An 8,636-nucleotide genomic window follows, 5' to 3' on the forward strand; every position below is an offset into this window, starting at 1 on the left:
GAGGGGGGAGGGGAGGGGGGAAAAGGGAAGGGAAGGGAGGAAGGAGAAGGGAGAGAGGAAGGAAGGAAAGAGAAGAAGGGGAGATTCACAGAAGTTTCAGAATATTCTTCCTAGATTTTTTCCTGGAAGGTTAAGCTAAATAAGAGGACTAACTCTAGGGTTGGTGGCTGCTGCAGTGATTAGAAATGTTTCCCATAGACAGGTGTGGGGAAGAAATGGTAGAGGATTCCATAAGTGGTTTCCTTCTAAGGAAAAGAGATAGGAAATCTGATGGGGTGTTACAGAAATGAGGGAGGGCTGAATCCTGTGAGTTGTATATTTAAATAAATACCTGACTAATATGCAAATTCCCAGGTAGTCAAGAAAATATAAATTAAAATAATAATGAGGCACTATTTCCCACTTCTTTGAGAATAATTACAAAAGGAATATATTGCCACAGGGGATGTCAGCATTATGGTGCAGTGATACATTATCTTGGAAATGGAAATTGTTACACTTTGAAAATAGCTTTTCAATAATACACTTTACAACTAAAAGTGTATTTATTTCAACCAAAATTCCACTCCTGGGAATCTGTCCTATATAAATATTAGCCCATGTACTTGAAGATCTGTGTACCAAAACATTATTTATAGTAGCAAATAGAATCAAATTAATACCCATCAGGGGAAAATAGCTCAATAAATGATGATACATCTAGTGATAATATTCAAAATACAAAATATAAAAACAAGTAAAAGAATATAAACTTAAGTAAATATTTCAAAATTAAATATATGCATTTTTATTAAATAAGAGCTACATGACAAAACTGCTTATCAAATGGTATGTTAGTCCCAAGTATTCATCAAATCATTTCAATAATCTCAAGTCTTTATAGATTTAAAAAAAATTTTTAAAGATTTATGTATTTGAGAAAGAGAGCAGATGTGCTTGCAGGTGGGGATGGACAGAGGAAGAGGGAGAATCTGAAGCAGACCCACTGAGCATAGAACCCACCACAGGGTTTAATCTCAGGACCCTGAGATCAAGACCTGAGCCAAAACTGAGAGTCTGGTGCTTAACCAACTGTACCACCCAGGCGACCCTATTTGTAGATTAAAAAAAAAACAAATTGAATGTTTATTTGAGGTGAATGTTCTTAATTAAACACTGCTCTGTATTGGACTGTAATCTGATATAAGAAACTGCACTCATGTTTTTAATGATGTGACAATAAATTGGTTGCCATTTGTTATATCAAATTGCTCTCAAATTAATGAAGATTCTTTCACCTTCTGTTAACAATTGTATTAAAATAATTTGACCCTTTGATGATGTAACTTACATAGTTAGTACCTCCATTATGAACGTTCACAGTTAATGGGAATGTCCGTTTACCCGCATAAAGCATATATATGCTGAAATTAAGAGTGCAGACTCTTGCCAAGCCACGCCTCTACCCTTAACTTTGAGTGACCCCTCTGCTTCTATTTCTTTATATGTGCAATGAAGATGACAGCCTGCTTTCATGGTTATCAAGTAAGATAATTTAACTTCAGCATGGTGCCTGGCTCAGGCTGCATTAACTTGGTATTTGTGCTCATTCTGGTGGGCTGTCAGTGTGTTTTAATAACCTCTCCAAAGACCTCTTCTTTGGGAATGGAATTTAATAGCAACAAGTCATCTCTGACTCCCATGACAACTTCCAGATACAGGAGTGTCTCCCATGCCTGGAAGGCTTACAGCACCCACTCACTTGCTTTCACTTTTCCTTTTGTCTTTCTTAGAAGTCCAGCAGATAGTTTCAGTGAAACATCCCACGACGGGTAACTCCAGGGAGCCCTGACCCCTGGTGGGTGCTGATGTTTTAGGGGGATACATGGGTATTGCTCACTGTGGTGCCAGCACACTGTTAGACTCACTGTCTCCAAACATGAGACTTTGGCACATTCTGCACAGAGGGAAATTGAGGACCTAGGTGGCTGCATGGGGCACATGGTGGGTTGATGGTCAGATGAGGGATCTTGAAAGAGGGACCAAGTAAGCACTGGATGTGTGGGGGAAGCTGAGGACCAGTCGGACTAAAAGTTTTAACTGACTTTTTGGCTGCACTGAAGATCTCTGCTGGAAAAATCCATACTATGGTAAAAAAGAATTTGAAAATTACATTTCCTGTCTGTCTGTCTATCTGTCATCTGTCATCTGTCATCTCCTATCTACTTCTCTATATGTACCCTTATATATGTGTATAAACAATATATGTGAAAAAAAGACTCATTCATTTAGTACAATTAAATGCAAGCAATTTTCATTTTCTTCATAATGAATTTCAGAAAATTTACTTTTTCAGTAAGCACAGATGGTTTGTATGATATCAAAGAGCACAAATGTTACAGAAATCAAAAGCCCAGTCCCTATTTTTCCTGGAGCAAATGAAGCTGCCCATCCTTAGATGGGCCATGTGGCTTCCTACAGTGAGTGCCTCAGAGGCATATTTAGCATTTATGAAGCAGTGACTTTGCCCAGACACTATTAAAAGGGCCCCATGCACACGTGTGGTCACTGAATTCCTACAACATCCCTAACACTCAGATAAAAGGCTTTTACGTGCATCACCTCTTCTGTCAGAAAGCGTGGAGCCAAATCATGTTTTTAACAGAATTGCAGGAGCTCCCAACATTATTTTTCATATGAAATAATGATTAAAAGAAAAAACTGAGAAGACATTGACATCATTGTTTCAAAGTCAAACACTTTATACAAAATCAACAGACAAAAACAAGTTGAAAAATATATATAGTTAATATGAAAANGCTCCCAACATTATTTTTCATATGAAATAATGATTAAAAGAAAAAACTGAGAAGACATTGACATCATTGTTTCAAAGTCAAACACTTTATACAAAATCAACAAAAACAAGTTGAAAAATATATATAATTAATATGAAAATCAAAGATGTGATTTCTAATCTCTAATACCTCAAGTTAAAAAGAAAAAAAAATCAGTAATCTGATAGCAATAGACATAAAATCAATGGAAAGAAGTATAATATAGTAATTATATCTCTGGTCTCTGAGTTCACACTGTGTTAAATTTTGGTCACTCGAAATGCAGATTTTATCATAGTTTCTATAAATAAAAATTTGATCCATAATGGTCTAATTCACTAGATTATTTTGAAAGCTAAATAAAGCAGTCTACATTTTAAAAATATTCATTTTGCATTGCCTGAAATGCAGTAGTTCATTAGTAAGTTTTTGCAGTCCATGATCATGATTATTAACCTACAATTCAAACAACGATTACTAAATATACCATCAAATGACTTTCAAATGCATAAAAGGGAAGTTCATTGGATTTTTAATGTTATTTTTTCTATCAAATTGAGAAATAGTAATACTAACAATAATAACACCTGCCAGGGTTAATGATGGTTTTGTTTAATTAAACTTTTGTACCAAAACAATTTGATTCTTATACTTTAATATCTACAGATACAATAATACTGTTTTAAGTGAGTTATGATACATTCCAAAGATTGGAGATATTCTCTGTTTCCCCTTAGGTCTAGAGATAAGTCGTCTGAAAATAACAAAGGTGGGTTTTTATCTTGGCTTCTTTTTTTGTAATTATTCCCAATTTTATTTAACTCTTATGAGGTTACCATGCTGTATGTCTGCTGGGTGGAATTTACACTTGTTTTTTTCTCTTGGAGATAACACACACGCACACACGCACGCACACACATGCACGNACCATGCTGTATGTCTGCTGGGTGGAATTTACACTTGTTTTTTTCTCTTGGAGATAACACACACGCACACACACGCACGCACGCACACGTGTGTGCACACACACGTGCACACACGCGCACACACATGCACACACAATCACGCGCACACGCACGCACACGCACGCGCGCACGCACACACGCACACACACACGCGCACACACACACTATCTATTCTTCATCTGTATCTAGTTATACGTAAGTCTGTGTATTTACATAGAAAGATAAACATACCTATCTCTCTGTATCTATCTGTTTTGTTGTTTTTTGTTTTAGTGTCATTATTGCAATGAGTGTGAGTAGAAACCACATTGAACCATGACAACTCATGTTGCCAAGTGAACAGTGTTCATTATCTATTGAAAGTGCTTTCTGTGCTCCCTTTCCAAGTCTCTTGTATATTTTTTGGTGGGGGCCTGATTTTTTCCGATGGGTATTTAGTTCTGTATGTATTATAGGCTCAGCCTTCCATTGACTATATGTGTTACAGACACTAACTTCCAATGTGTGGCCTACGTTTTCACTCTTTAAATGGTGATGGACAAAAAATTCTAATTTAATATAGTCCAGTTTATCTATATGACATTAATGATTAAGGTTTTTTATGTGAGATTTAAGTAGTGCTTAAGAAACTCTAAGTTAATTTCTTAAATTCTCTATGTAATCCACATGATTGTGATACTTTCCGTAGAGAAATTAATGATCCATCTGGAAATAATTTTTGTAGAGTTTGATGCAGTATACCGGTTTCTTTTTCATTCCTTCTTCTCCTTTTACTTGAACATGAGGTTGAACAAGACCCTCCTTTCCACACTGCTTTGTGTCACGTCACATAACTATGCGTGTGTGCCCGGTTCTGGGGTCTTCTGTCTATCCTGGAGCCAATTTGACATGACATTTGACTCTGTCTATCCTGGAACCAGCTCCTTATAGTATTAACGACTGTGCATTTATGATAGTCTATTGACATCCGGTGAAGCAAGATCTTTTTGTTTTCATGAATGCTTTAGTTACTGTTTGCTACTCTTGGGGGAGATTACAGTATGCCTTCAATTAGCCATTTTAAATCTTGAAACCTTATCAAAATGTTATATTCACAATTTTACTGGCTTTAAACCTAAAATTCTCTGTGGTCCCTATCTTACGAAGCTGGCTGAAAAACATCTCTAATGGTAATTAGATTATGTAGCTGGTCCAACCAGGACATTTATCCATAACTGCTAATCCTTGTGTTAAATTGCATCTGATTGCAGCTGCAATTCTATAGGTATTTCGATAGTAATTATCTTTATTTTATAACATAAAATGCATTAAGGTTTAATACTTTACTGAAATATATAGATATAGTTTTTCATTTTTAATATTGCCACCAAAACTGTTTTTTCCCTAATTCATCAGGCAGATTTGGGGTTTGTAAATGGTGTTTTACTCAAAAGAGGGGAAACTGTATAGAAAAAGGAGATTATTTTAGCTAAAACATTGTAAGATATAGATAAGGACAATTTATAGTAGATCAAGAGTATTATTTATCTCAAACTACAATGAAGGTACCAGAACACTCCAACATTTATTCAAACAAAGAGCTCTGCACTCCACAAATGAGTAGTTCCACCTGAATGGAAAGTCAAGGGCATGGATGTGGTTTTCTGGTTTCTGAAAGAATAAGCTGGAACATTTCTTGTGCATTTCTTGGTAACACAACCCTTTATCTTCTCCCATTATGCTCATTCCTTAGGCAATGCCTTATTTCCTTTCAAAATATGTCAGTGGAATAATAATAAAAAATAATAAATAATAAATAAATAAATACACTAATAAATAAATAATAATAAAACTACTTAATAGAGTAATAAATCCACTTAATTTCCCAAAGAAATAAACAATAAAATATAGGTAGACTAAGAAAAGTTTAAGAAAGAGGAAACATGTTGGGGCACCTGGGTGGCTTAGTCAGTCAAGGGTCTGCCTTTGGCTCAGGTCATTAACCCCAGGTCCTGGGATCAAGCCCCACATCAGGCTCCCTTCTCAGCAGAGAGTCTGCTTCTCCCTCTTCCCTCTCCCTACACCCCTCCCCCACTGCGCCCCCACTCATGTGTGTTCTCCTAAATAAATTAATAAAATCTTAAAAAAAAAAAAGAGGAACATGTTAAAGTGAAGCATAATTAAATTATGTTTCCAGGATTTTGATTTAATTCTGACACATATCTTCACTGAATAGATGCAGATCTTACGCATTTACAATATAACTATAATGCCAAATTTTCAAATATTATATATATGAAATAAATGCTGAGTTTATCTCATTTAATATATTAAATCACTTATTTAAAATGGAAACTTGTGTCCTCCTCTCACCCCTGCTTCTAGGGCCCTACATCCTCCTTCACCTGTTTCACTATATTTCCTCTCTACTGCCTGTTCTCATACTTACATTCCCTACAATTTATTTATTGATAATGTTTATTGCTTGTTGTCTACCAGATCACCACCTCCCCTCTGACTTCCAAGAAAACAGGGATCATAAACTGTTCCATTCATTCATATTGCAAATGTCTAGGAGAGAGTATTTTAGTTACATTTTTAAACACTGTGCTCAGGGCAGACCTTACAGAGGTGATATTTGGAAATTACTTGGAAGAAATAAGAAATTTGGTGAGGATGCAGAGAAAGGAGAACCCTCTTACACTGTTGGTGGGAATGCAAGCTGGTGCAGCCACTCTGGAAAACAGTATGAGATTCCTCAAAAAGTTAAAAATAGAGCTACCCTATGACCCAGCAATGTATTAGTAGGTATTTACCCCAAAGATACAAATGAAATGATCCAAAGAGGCACATGCACCCCAATGTTTATAGAAGCAGTGTCCACAATAACCAAACTATGGAAAGAGCAGAGATGCCCATCAACAGATGAATAGATAATGATGATGTAACATATATATATATACACATATACATACATACACACACAATGGAATATTGCTGAGCCATCAGAAAGGATGAATGCGTACCATTTACATTGACATGGATGGACCTGGAGGGTATTATGCTGAGCAAAATAAATCAATCAGAGAAAGACAATTGTATGGTTTCACTCATATGTGAAATATAAGAAACAGCTTAGAGGTTTATAGGGGAAGGAAGGGAAAACAGGATGGAAAGAAATCAGAGAGGGAGGCAAACCACGAGATACTCTTACATCTAGGAAACAAACTGAGGTTTGCTGGAGGGGAGGTGGGTGGGGGGATGGGGTGATTGGGTGATGAACAACGGGTGTTATATGCAACTAATGAAGTTTCGAACTCTGCATCGGAAGGTAATGGTGTACTGTATGTTGGCTAATTTAGTTTAAATTTAAAAATTCATATTTTCCTTTTAAAAAAATAAACAAGAAGGTTAGTTATGCACATATTGAGGATAGATAACAAGAACCAAAAAGCACAGACTTTGTGTGGGAGACTTGTATGTCGGAATGACAACAAGGATTCCGGGGACCCTGGGAGATGATTAGTGAGGGGCCAGGCAAAGAGAGAGAGAAGGCAGCGTGGTGACACTGAATCTCACAGCCTCATATCATAGTTTTGTTTTTTACTCTGAGTGAAATGAGAAATATCGATGAGTTTTGAACAGAGGAATGACACGAGCTGGCTTATGCTTTAATGTAGGCACTCAGTAAATATCGAATGGAATTGAACTGAATTGATTTTGAGGGGAAAAAAGCCACAGCTCTTGCAAGTTCAGCAACTTATCAGACACTGATATATAACCAAAATCAAAAAAGGATTATTGGGAAATGTGTCTAGAACAATGGGAATAAAGTTAACTTACGTGAAATAGTTGCTGAAGTTTAGAATGTTGATTTTTCCTTAATGATCTAAAAGTAATTTCTCAGGAGAAATTTGGTAGAAAAGGTACACACACACACACACACACACTCACCATGTGCACAGCTTCCTGTGGAAGGTGGAAGTGACCAGTGTTTTACAAAAGACATTTGCAATGGGGAGATAAAGTACCAAAAGCAGACCCATGTCTACAGTAGCACTTATGGAATTCTCCTTTTCTTTTGGATTACTTAAAAGTTGATACTATTAGATTCAAGCTTTTGTTGGCCATATAGAAAATGTTTTCGTATTTTTTTAAATACAAGAGAACGAGTGGGGGGGTGCAGAGGGAGAGGGAGAAGCAGACTCCCTGCTGAGCATGGAGCCCAAAATGGGGCTCAGTCCCAGGACCATGAGATCATGACCTGAGCTGAAGTGGACGCTAACCTGACTGAGCCACCCAGACACCCCGCTTTTTAATTTTTTAATATGAGTCTAGTTGACACACAATGTTACATTAGTTTCAAGTGTACAATAGTGATTCAACTTCTCTTTGTGCTGTGCTGTGCTCACCACAAATGTAGCTACCATCTGTCACCATACAACACTTTTAATGCCTACTTTTAATTCATTTTTAGGAAACAGCTTATAGACCCTACCAGCCCTCACTGCTGTATGCAGTGGCAGCTGCTAGCTATTCCCAGAGCAGTACTGGAATTAACAATGACACTAGTACAGTGTATCAACAAGGAGATAAACAAAAACAGAACATGCTTCTATTAGGGACACTACTGAGAAAAATCAATGTTTTCCTAAATGAAAAAAAAAAAAAAAAAGACTTGACAATGGAGGAAAAGTTTCCTTTCAGGTTTCTCAGAGAGCATTTAGCCTGAAACTAAACTATAGATGCTCCCGACTTACGACGGTTTGATCTAAGATTTTTTGACTTTACAGTGGTTTGAAAGCAATATATGTTCAGTAGAAAGTGTACTTGAAATTTTGAATCTGGATCCTTTCCTGGCCTAGCAATATATGCG

The sequence above is a fragment of the Ailuropoda melanoleuca genome, chromosome 14, assembly GCF_002007445.2.
Source record: "Ailuropoda melanoleuca isolate Jingjing chromosome 14, ASM200744v2, whole genome shotgun sequence".
In the NCBI taxonomy this organism is placed as follows: Eukaryota; Metazoa; Chordata; class Mammalia; order Carnivora; family Ursidae; genus Ailuropoda; species Ailuropoda melanoleuca.